Here is an 18,509-nt window from a genome sequence, read left to right on the forward strand (position 1 = left end):
GCACAGGGGAGAGGGGGGTGCATATGGACTGAACTGCTCTCTAACTACATGGTATCCTGTGCATCCCACACCCTGTGGAGTCTGTAATGAGTTAGCAGTTGGCTCTGTAATGTGAAAAAGTGGAGATTATTTCTCCTCGCCTCTTCTCTTTTCTTTGTCACAACTCTCAGAGGCTCCCGGCAGCTCTGAATCCTTCGAAAAGCACTCACCAAGCCCTCCGTATCTGTTTGAATGTGCTTCCACTTTCCCTTCCTCCCGCTCACTCCTAGACCCCACTGTCTTTTTTTTTCTCTCTCCCACCCCTCCTTCTGTTTCATTCCATTATATATTCATCTCTTTGTCCTGGGAAAGATCACCCCCACATCGCGGGAAGGGAAAGGGGGCTGGCACAAGGCGTCCAAGAGGGAAACATTTCCACACACAGAGGAAACTTAGCCAGAGACAGAGGCTCGGCCCTGCAATGGGGGACTGCAGCAGAGGAAGAGGCCTCAAGCCTCCCAACCAAACTTAGCGGAGCTTAACTTTCTTTGATGAAACAACTGACAGGATACAGTTTCAGTTTATCGGTGGGTGGAGTAAACAAACAGCACCACCGATCCTCTACAGCACTGAACTTTACTTAGATTATTGCTTTTCATACTTTACAATTTCTTGTATCATTCCCAGACTTTTCTGCACCCTTCAGAACCATCGCAGTTGACGTTTTTATTTCCTAAAGACAGAAACACATCCTGTCTGGCAGGCACATGAGGGCGGTTTCACTCACAAGGCTCAGGTGATAACAGCGCACTGTTTATTAGAGTTCACACAAAAGCAAAAAGACACTCAAAAAGATGGAATAAGTGGCATCTGGAAAGGAAATCCAAACCTGTGGTGTGCTGCACCCTGTGTCTTCCACAGGGCGTACAGATGACTTCACCATGAATGTTTTTGGCTCTCATTCAGCCTTGACCACTTGAATACATCAGCTTTTTTTCTTTTTTTTGGCCAACTCTGCAGTTGTTGTTTTTTTTAACCTACAATTTCATAAACAATCAACATTGTTGAATAATGTAAAAGATTAAAAATGAACAAAACTCTATCAAATGTATTAAATACTTGCTTTGACTGAAGTAAACTAAACCACATAAGGCTCATAAAATAGGTTTCTGTCATTTTTGGCCTGTTTCAAAAATAGCAAAAAAGCAAGAAATACTAGCAAAAAAAAGGCTAAATTTTTTTTTCATATATATATATATATATATATATATATATATATATATATATATATATATATATATATATATATATGAAAAAAAAATTAAGCTTTAAAAAAAACTATATATATAAATTATATAACTATATATATAACTATATATAAAACTATATATAAAACTATATATATATATATATATATATATATATATATATATATATATATATATGTAGATGGATATAGATATATATGGATATAGATATATATAGATATATCTATATCTATATATATATAGTTTTTTCTTTTTTAATCCCAGCTATTTGTGTCTGCATTTCTGGCTCAATATGTGCCACATTTCAGATCATGACATAATAGGTCAAAAATGTTTCCATTCTATAAACAACATTTGCTCAGTACAGTAATAATGATCACATTAAGGTGATCATTTCAAATTTGAAACTAATTCATGTTTCAACTAATATGAATGCAAAATATAATAATAATTGAGCTTTCATTCATTTTATTGCGTTTGCAGTTTATGATTGTTTTTATAAAAACACTGAGATGTTTTCAGGGCAGCTCAAAGAAAAGATTTGTCAGCGAGTTTTTTTTTTTTTACTTTGATGCCAAATAGAAAGACTACTTTAGCATCTGAGCCACAGGAGCTGCATGCAAGATGACAATGACCCCCAGGCTGGCAGAAAATGTAATTAAAACAGCCACTATAGATGAAAACTTTAAAAAAAGACAACATGGATGGTAATTTTATTTTTGTTTTCTGTTATTTTATTTTTATATAGTAGATATTGTATGACGTTTGTGTTTGCTTTTTGCTCTATGTCTGCTCTCTGCAAAATCTTGCAGAGCAGTGGCACATTCAGTCACATGCTGTAGAGATCATTATCACTGTCTAGACAGTCACGAACTGCCCCGATTCATGGCTGAGCGACCAAGAACTGATATGGCACAGTAACACAGAGCCAGGATGACCGTTCGATCCAACACTGGTTTCAGTTTAAAAAGGGTTTTGGTATTGCTCAAACTCTCCTAAACATTACAACAGCTAAGCTTTTAAGACAACGAAATCTTTTCTACATATGAAGCCTAAGAACACAGTCTCCCTTCAGCTAAGTTTAGCTTCCACACGCTCAACTGTGGAATATGCGGAAATGAATGATTTCAAGGTCAGAGGTTACAATGTGCCCCAGATTCACATCAACAACCACACAGATACTTTGAGGGCAAATAACTGCATCATGTCCAGAAGACACAAAATCCTGCACTGTCTCCACAACTTGCTGAATGCATGTATGTCTCTGAAGCAAACCTAAGGCTTTGGTCGGGAGCTTGGCAGACTCCCTTGAACAGCCAGAGTTTGTGAACTAAGGTTGTTAAGTTTTTTTCATTCCAAGAAAAAAAAAGTTTAATTGGTTGGGGCTGTGCAGCTAAAAAGGCTATTGATAAACAGTCGCAGTGACCGGCTGACTTGGTTAATTGAATATTGACTAACCTGCCATGCATTGAAATACTTTCCACGTTTCAGCTGAGCTTCCTACAAATTTACAGAATAACATACATCCATGTAGAAAGAAACATGTATGCATTGAGAGCAGGAAGGTCATTTAAAACCACAAGGAAATGCTTGATGCTCGGGCTCTTTTGCGGGGCTGAGGTTAAGGAAACCTCCCACACTACAAGGGGGCATGGTGGGATAAACTTTGACATCCAGATGAATGGTTAGCTAAATAAATGTTGCTCTTAAGGACACACTCCAACAAAAATAGTGTTTTTGAATGTGTTTGAGTGGCATTTTTCTCATGATAGAGAACATATACAAAGAAAACGAATCTTAAAATTTTGTGCCTGAGTATTTCTTTATTCAAAATGTTGTGAATCAAAAACAGACAAAGAAAAATGCTGTTGGAAATGCTTGTAGCTGTGAAATGGGTGCCACAGCAGATGGGCCACAAGCTCACTGCCCGCTCCTTTCTGATGCCTCCACTTGCAGACAAAAATCCATGTAAGTTTTCCTCGTCTGAGCAGACATCTGTTGGGGCAGGTTTACTCTGCGCCAATAGTCCCCGCCCACAACTTAGAGGTGAATTTCTGATGAACCGCTGACACGCTGCAGAAACTATGTCCTATTAAACAACAGTTTTTTTTAGTTTTGGCTAAACAATCATTATGAAAAGACCACTGGGAACTTTTTTAAAAGAAATCAAAAGATTTTTGGAGTGGGACTTGAGAGTGCATGGTATACTTTTTGTTGAGACATAGGTCTATGTAATATCTCAGCTCATCACTTACCAAAGGTTTTTCGATTTCAGAAACGGCTCTGGCCTATTTATTTCACTGTACCACCTATTTAACCCTTGTTCTATCTTAGATAACCCCACCCTTACATTGATGTGTGTAGTGTTCTCCCTACCACGACAAAGGTGGATAAAGGTGGAAAGATTTCATGTAATCCATGGACACCAGTGAAGATCACAAATCATTGAAGAAAAAAGGTTCAGAGCACTGTCTAGTGGGTCTAGATGACCCAACTCCCAATGTTAAAATGCTTAGGATAGCACAAGGGTTAAGTGATTTTGATGCTGACAGAGTTTGACTTGAGACATCCCAAGAAATACAGGTGTTGATTTGTTCCCATGACTCATTTCTGCTGCGGATATGTGAGAGTTCTCCTGGGCTTGTTCAATGAAAAAAATCTAATATTGCTTTAATTAAATATTTGTTGGCAAATTGCTAACAACTCCCTCTGTTTTGTTTTTTTTTTTTTTACATTGAATTAAACACTAACGGGGATACTCATTTAGATCTGTGTTGTAACATCCGGTGTTGTTCCACGCACCGACGTAAGTTGATGACGTATGTGACGTGTGACGGAAGTAAAATAAAGGAAAAGAGTTGTCTGACGAAGAAGCCTCTTGTAGTCCCTGAATACCCTAAATAATACGGAAGTATTACATGGTGTCAGAACGGAGCGTGCCCACATCGACCTGACGATTGACGATGGAGAGCGCCGGCGTACCGATGCCGCGAATGGATTGGGATTCCACCAATTTACCTGACGCTTGGAGAAAATTCCGCCAGCACGTGGAGCTCATGTTCTCGGGCCCGCTGCGTAATAAATCTCAGGAGGAGAAATGCAGCTACCTGTTGTTGTGGATTGGGGAGAAAGGCAGAGATGTATACAGCACGTGGACTCTCACAGCTGATCAAAGAAAGGTACTGAGAACTTATTTTGATAGCTTTGAGGAATATGTCACGCCCAAAGCAAACCCAATCTTTGCACGCTATAAATTCCATGAGAAGATACAGGGAGAATGTGAAAGTTTTGATCAGTTTTTAACGGATTTAAGGCTCCTGGTTAAAGACTGTAATTACCAAAACAGCGATGAGATGATCAGAGACAGAATTGTGTTTGCAACCAACTCACCACGAGTTCGGGAAAAACTGCTGTGTCAAGGCCCCGACCTGACTTTAGAAAAAGCGATCGACATCGTCAAATCACATGAGCTGTCTCAGCAGCAACTAAAAGTAATGGCAGGTGCCACCTCCAACATTTCTTCTCAGTCTGCTCATGCAATAAGCCAAAAACCACATAAGCCAAGCTCGTTCCACCACAGGTTCAAAAGCCATAATAGCAATGTGACGGCTCCAAACACAGAATGTGGAGCATGTGGAAGACAACACAGCCGCATGGAGGACTGTCCAGCAAAGGGACGCCAGTGCAACAATTGCAAGAAATTTAACCACTTCGCCAAGATGTGCAGAACGCAAAGACAGCCTAAAAATATTAAATACAAGCCCAGAAAGGTGCATACTGTCATGGATGATGAGCAGCAACCAGAACTGTTCGTTGATTCTGTTACTTCATGTTACAAAGACACAGACAAAGAACAAGCCTATGCTGAAATTGAGCTAGGAAAACAGAGACACAGAATGAGTTTTAAAGTGGACACTGGTGCTCAGGCTAACATCATACCAGCCAAAATATTTCACCAGACGTTCGGGAGTGTCGCTTTACGCCCAGCAGACAGCAAGCTCACTGCATTTGGTGGGCATTCACTGAAAACAGAAGGAGTCTGCAGGCTGACATGCAGACACAAAGAAAAGATCATTCCTCTGGATTTCACCATAATATGCGAAAAGGCTCCCCCTGTCCTAGGCATGCGTGCTTGTCTGGACCTCGACATAGTCAGACTAATACATGTCGTTTCTGCAGAACCCAGGAGAGGCACAAACATCCTGGAGGAGTTTCCTGATGTTTTTGACGGCGTTGGTCTATTCCCTGGAGAATGTAAGTTTCAGCTAAAACCTTCAGCTGTCCCAGTGGTATGCCCCCCCCGCCGGATCCCGCATGCCCTGCGAGACCAACTTAAAGCTGAGCTCGATGCTATGGAAAATACAGACATAATACAGAAGGTGACAGAGCCAACAGAATGGGTAAATGCCCTAGTGGTAGTGGAAAAACCCAAAACCAAGAAACTTAGGGTGTGTCTAGACCCTCGCCCACTGAACAAAGCCATCCAAAGACCCCATTACCCCCTGCCTACGTTGGATGACATCACACCGAGGCTCGCGGGTGCACAGTACTTCAGCGTACTGGATGCCAGATCTGGATACTGGGCGATAAAACTCAGTGAGGATTCATCCATGTTGACCACCTTCAATACCATCTATGGAAGATACCGGTTCAAAAGACTTCCATTTGGAATAGTTTCAGCTCAAGATGAGTTCCAGCGGAGAGTTGATGAAGCATATGAAGGGCTCTCAGGCGTTTCCGCCATTGTGGATGACATCCTGGTGTACGGCCGCACGGAAGAGGAACACAACAGGAACCTGCGTGCAGTACTAGAGAGAACCAGAGAAAAGGGCATAAAACTGAATAAGGACAAAAGCATCATCTGCGTGCCTGAGGTGAGCTATTTTGGACACAAACTAACACGGGACGGGATCCAGCCCGATCCTAATAAAGTCAAAGCCATCAAAGAAATGCCACCTCCCAGCAACAAATCTGAGCTGGAGACCATATTGGGCATGGTAACTTACCTCTCAAAGTTTGCACCCAGACTTTCAGAAGCAACAGACCCACTACGTCAGCTACTAAAGGAGAACAGTGAGTTTGTGTGGGACTCTAATCATGACGTTGCTTTTCAGCGTGTAAAAGACCTGCTGACACAGGAACCAGGTCCTGTACTAGCGTACTTTGACTGTACCAAGGATGTGAAATTGCAGGTGGATGCATCCCAATGTGGCCTAGGAGCGGTTTTGCTGCAGGACGAAAGGCCAATAGCATACGCATCCAAAGCACTGAATGACACTGAGAAAAACTATGCCCAAATAGAGAAAGAACTGTTTGCAGTGCTCTTTGGGTGTAAGCGTTTCCACCAGTACCTGTATGGGAGGCAGGTAGTTGTCGAGTCAGACCACAAGCCTTTGGAATCCATAATGCGCAAACCACTTGTCGCCGCACCACCTCGACTCCAGCGCATGATATTGCAGCTTCAAAGGTATAACATTGACATCCAACACAAGCCAGGAAAACACATCCCCGTCGCCGACACGCTGTCCAGGAAACCTATTGAGTGTGACAGCCAGACATTGTGTGAAGGAATGGACTTTCAGATTCACAGTGTGATCTGTAATGCTCCTGTGAGTGACAGAAAAATGGCAGAAATAAGAGCAGCCACCGCACAGGATGAGCAGCTGTCAAGATTGAAGCAGATGATCCAATCAGGTTGGCCAGATTCGCGCAAAAGGTGCCCAACCACCGTCGCTGAATACTGGAACCACAGACATGAGATATCTGAGGTAGATGGCATCTTGCTGAAGGGCGAAAAGATAATCATCCCTCACTCGCTCAGGACAGACATGTTGTCACGCATACATACCGGACACCTTGGGATTGAAAAATCCAAGCAGAGAGCGAGAGATGTTCTGTTCTGGCCCGGGATGGGAAAACAAATAGAAACGCTGGTTGGATCTTGCAGCATCTGTCTAGAGAGGCGTCACTCACACCAGAGAGAACCAATGATATCCCATCCTATCCCAGAGAGACCTTGGCAAGTAATAGCCACAGACCTGTTCACGTGGAACAGCCGTGACTACATAGTAGCCGTTGACTACTACAGTAGATACTTTGAAGTAGAGAAAATTGTCAGTCTTACATCAGCCGCAGTGATTACAAAGCTCAAAGCTATGTTTGCCAGGTTTGGTGTGCCCCAGACTGTCATCAGTGATAACGGACCCTGTTACAGCTCACAGGAGTTCAAAAACTTTGCACATTCATGGGACTTTGAACATATCACGAGCAGCCCATTGTACCCACAGAGCAATGGACTTGCTGAAAAGACAGTGCAGACTGCCAAAGCTCTCATGGATAAAGCTCATGCTCAAAGAGTTGACCCGTACCTGAGTCTACTGGAGTACAGGAACACACCAGTGGATGGTCTGAAGTCACCAGCCCAGCTATTGATGAGTCGTCGCTTACGCTCTGTGTTACCAGCTACGGAGAAGCAGCTGCAGCCGGTCCTTTCGCCTCGCTGCACATTCCAGAGCAGACGACAATTATGTCAAAGCCGGCAGAAGCAATACTATGACAGAAGTGCCAGAGCGCTGCCTGCTCTGTCCCAAGGATCTACAATTCGATTCCAACTTCCATCTGGGACATGGAAGCCTGCAACTGTCATTGGACCAGCACCCACACAAAGATCTTACAACATTGTCACTGATGAAGGCCAGATGCTGAGGAGAAACCGACGTCACCTTCTACAGACGCAAGAACCTAATCCTGAAAAAAATGCATCTGACCCAATCAAACCTGCGAGCACCGAAACAGAGCGTTTGCAACATCCTAACGCAGACCCGTTAGAACCAGAAGAAACATCACAGCTGGTTTCTACCAGATCAGGTCGCATAGTGAGACCTAGGGTTGTTCTAGATCTGTAATCAAATCAGTCGTATTCTTTAGACTGAAACCTTGTTACCAAATGTGTTATTTTAAACCTTGTAAAAACTAAAAAGGAAAAAAAAAACATTGGTTTAATAGTTCATCCAAACGGGATTTGAATTTGCTCCATAAGTTTTATTGCTAAGTCTGATTGCTTTCTGGTTTAGTATGGTTTACACAGTCTCGTCAGTTTGACAACTATACTGAAGTTTTTTTTTTAAAAACAAGGGGGATGTAACATCCGGTGTTGTTCCACGCACCGACGTAAGTTGATGACGTATGTGACGTGTGACGGAAGTAAAATAAAGGAAAAGAGTTGTCTGACGAAGAAGCCTCTTGTAGTCCCTGAATACCCTAAATAATACGGAAGTATTACATGTGTTACTGCTAAAGACCTGTACATAGAAATATGGGATTATGTACATTTTTGAGTTTATTACAGGTTTTAATGTACCCTAAGTTTAAATGTAAAATGCTAGTGAGTGCTGTTTTAAAGTAGCATCAGTTTAAGACAAGAATTCTTGAAAACCAACAATTTTATGGCTCTTATGATCAGCAAAAGCAAGGACAGTTATCACTTTTCATCTATTGTAAAAATGTTCCCAGTGGTCTTTTAATTATGATTGTCATTTTTAGCCAAGATTAAAAAAAAGTCTGTGAAGTTTTCTAGGACATAGTTTCTGCAGAGCGGCAGGTATTCATTAGAATTTCACCTCTGAGTTGTGGGTGGGACTGTAGGCTTGGAGCAAACCCACCCCTCTTTCCCTAGTTACAGAAAGCTCTCCGTTTACACGCTCTCCCACTAGCTTACAGCTTCTCACAACCCCAATCTAACATTACCTGTGCAACTAAAACGTTTAGCAATAGTGGAGCTATTCAGTCGTACAGTTTTGATCCAGCGGCCAGCTCAGACGAGGAAAACAACGACGTACCTGGATCTCTTTGTCTGCAAATGAATGCAGCAGAATGGGGCGGAGCAGGGGGCTGAGCTTATGGTCCACACAGCATATGCTCTATGTAAAAAAATAAATAAATTCCTAAGACATTTTTTGTCTACTCCTGATTCACAACAATTTAAATAAAGAAATACTCCAAAAGGCAATATTAAGCCTAATTTTCTTTATATATATATCCTCCATCGTGAAAAAAATGCTGCAATATGTTGAAAACACCAAAAATGTGTTATTTTATTGGAGTGGTTGTTTACTGAAAAATTTAATTCAATACATATATTTTTGATATAACGATAATGTCAAAACTTAAATGTTTTTAAACTTCTGTTATAAAAAGTTTTTATTCTAAACTTTCGAGACCCTGGCTTTTGTTTGGAGTACTTTCTTTTTTGTTTTTATTTTAAAAAAGGTAAAAATGCTATGTTTTCTCACAGTGTCTCAAGAGGATAAGACCACACAGGTTAAATAGTTAAGTATTTTAACTCCTCCTTAGGTGTACTTTTCTGGGCGCTAACTGATTAAACACAGGAAAATCAACTGGTGCAAAAGTATAGGTGAATTCTGAACCAATTCCATTTATTATTCAGTCATTCAAAGAAATATTTGTTAGGAAGTCAGGACAAAACAGCCCCACAACGGCAGTTTTTTGCAGCACTAAATATTGAGACATTCTTAGGCAACACAGCTTCATTTATATGTTTAAATGCATAATATGTTTTCTGAGTACGTACAAAGAAAATACAAGCTTTGAAGTGATGCAACATAAAACAAACATCAAGCAAGTTTCATTATGTGCCGTGGAGAAGAGACAAGCAAGCTTCAGCGGCGTGCAGTCTGCTGCTTTGAATGCTCATGGATTACAGCAAAGATTTACCAGATGGAAATGTCAAAGTTGGAAGGAAATTTGTAGACATGGCAGTGGAAGTCAATGAAGAGAGGAAGCTCATTATGTTTCCTGCAGGGAAGCTTTACGGTCATTTTTGTTGAAAAACCGACAATGTGGAAATTGTCTCTGGTTTCACTCTGCAGTATGAAGAATAATCATTAACATTGCATAATTGTGGGTCTCTTTTAATTTTTTGCTCTTAGAAACCTTGCAGAGAAGTTTTTGAATCAGTGCCTCAGTTGGAGTCTGCTGTGTGGAACTAACATCTATCTTTAAGGAAGCACATTGAAGTGCTTTACGGCTTCCTTTTAAAATTGTTCGAAGTTTTAAAAAGTTGTAACAAAAAAATTTGCTTGGTTTGATTATTTTGCCTAGTTAGCCATTAAAAAACGTTTGATGAGCTGGCATCATGGTTCAAAACTGCAGTACGGCTGGATGGCTCTAATATTTTTATGGCACCAGTAATGCTAAGTTGGGGTTGTGGGGGGTCTGTGCTAGCAGGAGAGAGTGTAAACACAGGGATGATGGGATATGAAGGCAGGCTTACTCCCAGCCAACAGTCCTGCCCACAAACCCACAATCCTTCACTGTAATCCGGTTTTAGCGGTAATTCTAGCAGGAAGGAAAATGTTGTAGTACCTGATATGAACAGAGAGGCTGGTGCTTAGAGTGAGCATATTTCCATTGACTCTCATGTTAAAATCATCATTTCTCACCCCTCAAATAAACTCCTTAATTTATGGTGCTTAAACTTTTTATTTCATCAATGGCTGCATGATAAATTCATGACAACTCTGGAGGGAGGGAATTTTTCTAAGTTTGTCTTTTTTTTTTTAAAACAGCATTTATTTTTGCTTGAAGAGGAGGCACGATTTTATGATTGACAGATGATGATCGCGGTGTTTAACTTGTTTTATACATTTGATCAACTCCGTATTTTGGGTGTTGTTCCGTTGCTGTGCCGTAAACTGTTCTAACACGTTCTCTGGGAGTCTTCTCAGGTCATTACTACAAAAATTACTTTATATTTGACATTTTTAAACCATGAGTATACATCTATACAATGATCATTTCTGTGAATTCCAATTTTGTGGTTTAATCATTTTTCAATTGCTTCACTTGATCGTATCTGAGCCCGCTAAAAAGCCCCGCAATCCACGTTTTAATATGGATCTTCACAATAATAAGCTCTAGGATGTGGCATTAATGTTTTTGTACAAAATGCAACAGATGAATGAAATTTAAAACTTTTCTATAAATAAACACGTCACAATTTGGAAACACATTGCATACCGGATGCATGGCCGTGCGCAGCATGGACTAAGATTTACACAAACTGTTAGACTCCTTAGTCTGTGTTTCAAAACGGGTCGGATGGGTAGCTGACATCGCCACAAACCCCTTGCACCCGTAGTGATGAGCTAGTTGATGCCCAGGGTGGCAAAACACAGTCATAGCGCAATGGAAAAAGTTGGCCTCGGTCGACAGTTGCACCGGGAGTGGGGGTCACCGTCCCTCCCGCAGACGGGAAAGAGGGCACAGTGAGCACTTCATGCCTTGTCTTTGTTTTCTTGGTCCTTGTACATGAGAGCACAAGACACCAGAGTAAACCTCCACTGATGTGCACTCATACTTTGCCAAAAAAGCTGATTCAGACTGTAGAGGAGCTACACAGATGCTTACAGGTGTGCACCCTTTAAATGTTTAAATGTTGTGTTGTGACATTTGACTCCATTTTGAGCTGCCCAATTGAAAAAAACATTGAAACTTCAGATTTTTTTCAAAAAATTTTGAGACATAAATCGATATTTAATTACAAATTACAATACAAAATATAGTAAATCATTCTGGGCAACCATGCCAAATCTTCAGAATGGATGAAAAATAACAAGAGATTGAAGAAATGCTCATTTTCTTAAATTCTGCCACCTTTAGCATTTATGTTGTGAAAAGGGTTTTTTTCTTTGCTTTTTTTAGATTTCTTTCATTTCCCTTCTTTATGCTTTTTCTGTGATATTTGCCAGACCCTTATCGATGCTTCCAGCCTGTTCCAGCTTGCTTTACTTCCAAAGGAGTTCGGATTAACATTTAGGAATTCCTGCCTTGCAGCACTTTGGGTTGTTGGATTTCCATGAATATTTGCATCCTAATAAAATTTAAGAATAATCTTTGCTTTTAAGAATTTGCATTTGTGTAAAACAGTTTTAATACAAATTATCTGAGTCATTGTGGTCCAATCAACTTTTGATCTGCTGTAAAAGTGTTGCCTGTGGTCTTTTTTACTATGATTATGCTGTTTTTAGGCAAAATCAAAAATCCTGTGCTGTTTTCTAAGACATAGTTTTTGCAGAACAGCAGTAGTTGTTCAGAAATTCACCTCTGAGTTGTGGGCGGGACTGTTGCCGTAGAGTTAGCCTGCTCCCGTTTCCCAACCTCCCTTTGTTTACACTCTCACCCTCTAGTTTACATCCCCAACCTAACATTTCCAGTGCAGCAAAAACGGTGAGCAATATTAGAGTTATCCAACCGTGCAGTTTTCCGTCAGATGCCAGCTTGTACAAGGATAACGAAGATGAAGACATACTACTGCTTGTTTGCAAGTGTTAGGATCAGAATGGAGCGGAGCAGGGAACTTTTGGCCTGACGATTTAGGTTCTACATCACTACAACCTTTTTTAAATGACATTTTTGACATTTTTTTTCATCTGCTCTCAATTCACACAGATTTTTATTAAAGAAATACTCAAAAATGCAATTTTAAGTTGGAATTTCTGTCCTCCATTATCAGAAAAGTGTGCAAGAACATGTTCAAAACACCAAAAACACATTTTAGGCAGCATCTCTGTAAGATATATAGTTTTATAACAGGCAAGTATTGACATTCAAACTCAAAAAGACATGAACCCACCATTGCGAATGCTTAACAGTCCCATCTCAAACAGACTTTGTGGATAAGATTATCTTTTTTAGCCCACAAATGCAGCTGTTCTAAACATTTACTGCACGTTGTCCTCTGTGCTCATTCAAGGTTTTAGTTATTTTCTGTCAACAGTTTGCTGAGCAGATGAAGAAGGTAAGAGAAAGAGCAACTTCCTCTGTGGCTCAAATTTCAACAGAGGTGTAAACTTTTCAGATTCTCTACGGTGGTAGAGATAAAGTTGTGCATTGAAGTAGACATTATCTCTCGTCTACATCAGTCCATCTGTCCCTGAGTTGCACTCCACTACATAACAGCTCCCATCGCTATCATCACTGGGAGTGGAGCAGCGATAAACTCTTCAACGGCATCTCCACCTGCAGATATGTGCAGACAGGGTTGCAGATGAAAAACTCTGCCAGGGGCCTGATGAGAATCAAGATGAAACTTTATCAGAAAGAAGGGACGGATCAGGGCTCAGCTGCAATGACCACCAAGATAAAATAAAAATAAAAACGTTTTTCAATGATTCTGTATGTTTACCTCCTTTCACCTCTCTTCCCACTTCTGCTCCCTGCTGACCAATCTCCGGTACTGCTTGTTTTTAAACAATCCTCGAACTTCATCATCTTCCACATTGTCATTTTTATTTCCAAGCATCCAGATTGAATGATGTAACCATGTGGAGCTGAGTGCTTACAGTTATGAGGTTATGATGAGATCTCAGAGAAATTAGGTCTTTACTCCACAGGTTCCTCTGCAGCTGAAGCAAAGTGCTTTGAAAAAAAATCCCGCTGCATTTGGGGAGTGAAAAAAAGAGTCGCATTCATGCTTGTTTCCCATCATACCCTCTGGCATGTTCTAAGCAGCTGTACACACCTGATCCAGGTGCGTACAGCTGCTTAGAACATGTGATGATACCTGAACAACATACAGACCCCTCAAAGCCTGGAGTTTTTCATTTCTGCCGAAGTCATTTAGTTTTCTAACATTTATTAAAGTCATAAAAGCATAACCCAGATACAGTTTGTTAATTAAAATCCTAAAAAAAAAATCATGTTTTTGTTTGAAAAGATGCTTCTAATCTTACCAACTTTTTAAAAAATATGTATTATTCCAGTAATGCATAGAATAATACAGTTCATAAAGTCAGGTTATCCAACAGAGACAGGTAAATGATCAAGTAGAATCAGGTTAATAAAGCAAAGTGGTATACGCCATCCCCTAAGGTAAAATAAAAGTTCAGCCATTGCCAGCGTTTCTTACCAAACAGCAGAATTCTCTCTGACAGAGTTCTCTCTGGTGATTTATAACGTACAAGCACTTATTTATTGAAAAATTACAGCAGGGCGCTGACGGCGGGTTTCAGAACACCGCAGGGGCATTTAGGGAAAAACAAAAAGAATGCAGCTGTGTTCAAAAAAAATCGCAATTTTTCACTATCTGGGAAACTAAAAAATGTATAACATACATGAACTCCAGTCATTTTCACTGAAAACATCCATCCATTTTCTTCTAAACCCACTCAATCCCTTTTGGGGTCATGGGGTTTCCAGCAGCTAATGATGGGCGAAGGCAGGAAACCTGGAAAGGTTGGAGTCTGTTGCAGGGCACAATCACTCTCACACACACACCTAGAAACAATTTAGAAATCCCAATCAACCAATGAAGCATGTTTTTGGACTATGGGAGGAAGTCAGAAAGCTCCCCACGTATGCACAGGGAGAACATGCAAACTCCACACAGAAAGGTTCCATCTGGGATTTGAACCAAGACCTTCTTGAGAGCGCCATCATGCAGCTAGGTTATGAAAACATTTCTGTTTGAAATCATACAAAAAGAAAACCTGACACCCAGAAAAATAAGTCCAAAATGTATGATTTGACATTTTAGCAGTTAGAGAAGTTCAAACATTCAAATATTGCCTTTTATTTCAGATAAATGACTGGTGTGAATAAAGAATACATGTTATCTTGGTGAATGAAATAATTCCTATATATTCACAATGACTTGTTTGCTAAGTAGAACAAGACTCTGATGGATCTTGTCTGAAATACAACAAATAATCTTTGGAAAACTGATGTAACAGAAAATATAAAGTCACATCCAGAGATGGTGTCTATTTTTTTGGTACGATAAGTGACTGTCTCCCACAAACAAATGAGAGAAGGATCATGATCAGAGCAGAATGTGTGTGCGTTCATATCAGTGTTGGCCGGATGCGAAGACGAGGGAGAAGCAGCTCTGTTTGATCTTTGCAGGAGATTTGCCCTCTAGTGCATCTCTGCACCGTTCAACCTTCAAAGTTAATGAAAGCATGTGATGCCAAAGAGGCATAAAAAGGAAGGGCTAAGTTTGCAACTTAGTGAGGTTGGATGAGTACATTGAATTGGGTTTTCTTGCAAGTTCGATCTAACTTTATGCTCCCCTCTAAACTTTGTCAATTTCAGAGCTGGTCAGCTAATCTAAGATTAAGACAAAAAAAAGGACAAAATGGGCTGTGTTAACTAGAACTTGTTGTTTTCTTACAATCGTCTTTTAGCAAAGTCAAAGCAACATTTTTGGAAAAAATAAAATAATTTGTGTGGAACTTTCAGCAGAGCGTGAGGTTGAAATCTAAAATGTTTTGTTGTGACCCTTCTGGGCCACCGTAGTGAAGAGATGTTGAAGCTAGCATACACAAGTAACTTTGAACTGTATTTATTTGTTTAGTGCTTTTCATTCCAGTTGAAGCACAAAGCACTTTACATAAAAGCAACAAAAAAAAATTTCATATAAAATGAAAAAATGTTTAAAAACAGAAAACACACAAATTAGAACACCACCCTAACCAACTTCCTCCCTCCACCCACCCAGTTCCACCAATATAACCCATATATAAAAACTGAACAACAACATAAGAACTGCAGCTTAAAGAAACAGTCTGGCACTATTAGACCCCAGAGCTGGACCCCAGCCTCCTCAATAAGAAAGAACCCCCCCAGGCAGAGACTAATAATGGTAAGTTGGATACAGGGCTAACTGTTCATAATATTTGCATCCAAATTCTTCCTCCAAGGGGTCCTCACCACTGCCATCTCACAGGCAGAGGGAAGACACCCGTCTGAAGAGAGCAGCTTACTTTGTTTAAAAACTCCATGTTGACATTTTTATGGGTTTTTCAAATGGTGATCAGATTTTCCTTCCATAGTAAATGTTAAATTTTGAATTGTAACTTCTTTAAATTCTTTATTTCCCTCAGCAACTCCTCATTTTTAAATATGGTAGTGAATAATAAACCTTATTAGTTTATTTTTTCCTGCTATAAGCTGGCTTTTTTCATTTATATACAGAATTTCTGTATCCACCTTTTTTATGTGTATTTATACATTTTAACAATCGTCTGCAGTTTTAAACTAAACTATTTATTTTAATGCCTGTTGGGATTTTGGAGCAATAATTACAGCTCTTTATGAAGAATTTTAAATGGCTCTTTTTCTGTATCTTTACCATTTGTTAAAAGAAATACAAGGTTACCACTTGGGCTTACTCTCAGTTAAATAAATAAATAAATGAATACAATAAAAATCTGTAAATACATAGATTACATGTTTTAAATAAAAAATGCTAAGATTCAATGAGTAATAAAGCTATGGAACCACACTAGGCTAAATCCAGTGCCTTTTATGTCCCGTGTCTAAGTGAATGTCAGGAAGGAAAATGCCAGATCAAATATCTGAATCATAAATAGATATAAATAACTTGAAGATTGACACACTTATTATTGGCATTGAATATAAATGACAAACTTTTAATACTCTAAGAACTCATTCAAATTGAAAATATATATTACAAGTAAAATAAATAATAGTTAAAAGGACATTTCTTTCAAGCTACAACACAGGACAGAGCCAAAGACTCTAATGAAGTTTATTTTATTAGAAAATAAGCCGTAAACTTGACATATTGTCATATTTTTTTTTTCAAACTTAAAAACTCACTGTTTGACAAACTTTGTGTTGCAAAACAAATGAACAAGCTTTGAGTCTTGGTAAACAAATTAAGACTCTGTGGTCAAATGCAACCTCTGACCTTAATTAACAGACTGGATGACCCTTGACCCCTCAAATCAAGCAGTCCATTTTATCTCTTTAGCACCTAAGAAAACCATTAGACAAGTCACCTACGTAAAAACCAAAATTTAAGAAGAACTTATCTGAGCAGGCATTTGATTTTAGATTTTTCAAAGCCTTCTACAGTTTAGCATCACCAAGAAATTCTGTCATGAGGAGGAAAATGACATTTCTGACAAGGCGCTGGTTCCTCCTGATTCTTAAGGTCAACTATGAAACAGATTTCCTTTTCCTGTTTTCCATCACAGAGTAAATCAAGAACAAATATAACACAAGCTGATTATTTGCTTGTTTATATTGTGCCTTTTTATTAGCTTTATTTTGAGGGATTGTGCTCCAAGCCACTCAGGTGATGCTCTGTGACAGGTTGAGGTTCCAGCCCTAACCTAATTTGGTGGTTACAATGGCCCCTGTGAATATTTGCCCTTTCTCACATATATGTAGAGTCAGACAGGTCACTTTCTAAAGTCAGTTTCCTTTATTAAAATCAGCTCAGTTCAGTTAAAGAGAATTTGGTTGACTGACGGGAAGATGCCTTTAAGTCCCTGCTTCAAGAAAATATTTTACTACAAACAAAGGCCAGAGCTTAAATAAAAAGAAGGATAAAGTTCCTCTCATCTCACAGCTGTGCAGCAAGAGTAATACATTAATTTTTTATCTATTTCTATTTATTGTGCTTTTAATGATTATTTGAACCTTTGTTTTGTCCTTGGGTTTCTTGAAAGGCGCTTTTAAATAAAATGGATTATTATTATTATTATTATTATTATTATTATTATTATTATTATTATCATTATTTCTGAGCACGGTTGAACGTCCTAGTCACTATCTTCAAAACATTTTTTTTTTAAGTCACAATAGAAACCCACAACTGTCCATCAAACCCTGTTACTTTGCAGCACTGCTGTCCAGTTTGCCGCAGTGGCATCAGAACAGATTCCAGTTTGAAGCCTGCCTTCCTGAACTGGTTTTTAAATCATGATACCTCAAACAATCCCAACATGTATGTTCCACTTTTACTGCAAAAGTAAAAATATATATATTTTCTAAGAAAACTCAAGGCTATTATCCAATTCTCTCTAAAACATAATGGCTTTTAAAGACTAAATGTTCTGCAACAAGCTACCTAATACCTATTTTACAAAGACTGTTATGAATTAAACAAGCTGTGTTTTCATAGAGGAGTATTTTGGTGTTTGGAGTCCCCACCATGTTCAAAGAAAAACAACTTCACCACACATCTAATAAAAACAGGTATTTTCAAAAATATCGAGTGTTAAAAAAAAAGACACGACCATCTGTGATGAAGCACCTCTTCCACTTTCGGCTTCTCCCATCAGGGGTCGCCACAGCGAACAAGTCGCATGGTAAATTTGGCAATGTTTTACGCCGGATGCCTTTCCTGACGCAACCTTCTCAAACCGGGCTTGGAACCGGCACAGAGGTAGAGAAGGGAACAGGGAGCAGCCCGGAGTCGAACCCTGGTTT

At 39.5% G+C, this 18,509-nt stretch overlaps 1 protein-coding gene across 9 annotated transcripts in view; it reads right to left on the reverse strand.

Annotated features, from left to right (window-relative positions):
- The window catches only part of LOC101157361 (kazrin), a 128,350-nt gene that overhangs the window by 75,359 nt on the left and 34,482 nt on the right, over positions 1-18,509 (reverse strand). The window lies entirely within an intron of this gene.

This window comes from Oryzias latipes, chromosome 5 (genome assembly GCF_002234675.1).
Source record: "Oryzias latipes chromosome 5, ASM223467v1".
In the NCBI taxonomy this organism is placed as follows: Eukaryota; Metazoa; Chordata; class Actinopteri; order Beloniformes; family Adrianichthyidae; genus Oryzias; species Oryzias latipes.